Source organism: Lathyrus oleraceus, chromosome 3 (assembly GCF_024323335.1).
Source record: "Lathyrus oleraceus cultivar Zhongwan6 chromosome 3, CAAS_Psat_ZW6_1.0, whole genome shotgun sequence".
NCBI classification, from domain to species: Eukaryota; Viridiplantae; Streptophyta; class Magnoliopsida; order Fabales; family Fabaceae; genus Lathyrus; species Lathyrus oleraceus.
In genome coordinates this window covers 275,859,990-275,862,482 of record NC_066581.1, presented here as the reverse complement: position 1 = coordinate 275,862,482, position 2,493 = coordinate 275,859,990, and positions in this window count along the sequence as shown.

The following is a 2,493-nucleotide window of genomic DNA, read 5'->3' as shown; positions in this document are numbered from 1 at the left end:
TTGTCTTTTTGCTTGATTTTCAACCCCTCTGGTCATTTGCGTATGCTACGCGTACTGGGAAGGTCCATACGCGTATCATGTAAGGCCATACGCGTATGGACAACAAGTTCTCCAAGAATTGATCTTTTCTTCCGTTTTCTTGCCCGGGCTTAATTTCGCATCTGACGTTTGATTCCCTGAGCTTCCAGACTAGTTTTTTACCTGCTAACATCCCAAAAAGTGTAAAATATCCTCAAGAAATTCATAAGTAACAACACACTTCATATTATAGAATTGAGCTTATATCTAACTAAAAATGCTTCAATTTACGCAGTTTACCTGACTTATTTACGGTTAAATAGTGAAATACCTAGCATAAATGGTGACTGATCATAAGCTCTCAGATGCATCTGAGGACAAGATGCCCCATCATACTTAGTGAAAGCGGGGACCTTGAATTTGCGGGGAATGACCACATCAGAGACTAGACCCAAGCTTTCGAAGTCCAGACCGGACGCCTTCTGACCCTCCATAGCTAACATACGTTCTTCCAGCAACTTGTACTTGCCATCTCTTGGAGAGTACTGTTCATTCTCATAATCTTCATCGTCGTCCTCAGGGTTGAAGAGGTCAACATTCTCCTCTGCTGAATCATTCTCTGTCTCCTCTTCTTGATCCTTCGGAATTCTAATCTTGACTCCTGCGGCCTGTCCTTTAAGCCTTCTTCCCGGGTTAATGTAACTCACAGCTTTCTTGTCTTTCTTCTTCTCGAGCAAAAGAGCCTTCAGTTCTTCCTGCCCCTTGGATAAGCTCAAGATCATCTCCTGGAATTGAGCATTTTGAGCCTGGAGATCTTTGACAGTTTGTTCGAGGGCCATTTTTCTGTTTAGAAGGAAGACCGTGAGAATATTGATCTTTTAGAATACCTGTTATGCAATGTTATGCTATGCAATGTATGAAATGTTTTCAAGGACTTTTGGAATTTAACTTTGCGTAAACCATCAAAAAGAGAGAAACTTTTATTAATAATTTCTTTAATCAATGTTCATTACAAAAGAATAAAAATATAATGAAAGCTCAAGTCTCCCAAGGACGGCTTCTTTTTGGGCGAAGATATGCATTGAGTCTTCGTTCCTCATTAAGCTGGCTGGTGAGCTCTAATACTTTCTTTCTTTCTGCACTGAACTGAGTTTCAAAAGTATCCCTTTCCTCTCTCAACTGGATCTAGGATTTCTTCAATTCTTCAACATTGGTAGGCATATCTGGATAAGGAATGATCTGAGGAGTTCCTCCTTCAACTTCCGGTCCGACAATCAGAGGTCCGATCGCAAGATACGGCATGACAAGTTCACGAGCTCTGGCGCGTACCCATCTGAGATAAGGTTCCATGGGAATAGAGTTTTTCTGTCCTAAAGTACTTCTTTTCACCATGCCCCAAGCTCGTACAAACCTTTGACGGAGACCTTGAGCATCGTTGTCATAGTCAAACACGGTGCCTTGGATAATTATCTCATGTGGACTATCTCTTCGAGCATAACCAAACTGACGTAGGCCTAAAGCAGGATTATAAGTAATACCTCCCCTTATTCCTAGGAGTGGTACGTTAGGGAATTCTCCGCAATGGTCAATGATGATAACGTTTTCCTCGGGATGAGGACACCAACGGATGTCTGAATGGGAGAGCGACATTATCCTTTGAGACCATTTCAAATTCTGCTCATTCTTCAAGACTGATTGAGGAAGGTGCGAAATAAACCACCTAGACAATAAAGGTACGCAGCACATGAGAGTCCCTTGCCTCTTCATAGTACGGGTGTGAAGGGAATGCAAAATGTCTCCAAGCAAGGTAGGCACAGGGTTATGAGTGAGAAATATCTTAATAGCATTCATGTCTATGAATTGGTCTGGATTAGGAAATAACACCAAACCATAGATTATTAATGCTAGGACATCTTCGAAAGCATGGACATCCATAGCTTTTAAGAATTCTCGGGCCTTATTTATCAGAAATTTGGCAAGTAAACCCTTAACTCCACTTCTTGTTACCCAATTAGTTTCAATATCGGACTTTGTCATGTGTAAAGCCGCGGCAACTTCTTCAGACTTCGGAATCTTTTCTAAACTACTGAAAGGTGTTTGATCAAGGATATGTATCCCAAGCAGCCTGGAGAATTCTTCTAATATGGGCACCAACTGATAATCTGGGAAAGTGAAGCAATGATGTCTAGGATCGAAGAACTGGAATAGGACTCTCATCATATCTTTCCTTGAAACCGGTGGTGACTAAATTGAGGAGAGAACCATGTTTCTCGATAAACTGAGCATGATCGGGAAGTTCTGACACTAAATTCTTCAGTTGAGGAGAGATTGCTACAAAATTGATCCGGATAGTCTTCCTGGAAGCCATAGCCCTGTTACAGAGCAAAGTTAAATCCCTAAGTCCTTGAAACGGTTAGTACAATGCCATGATGTTATGATGTTATGATGTTATGATGTTATGATGTTAAGATGTTA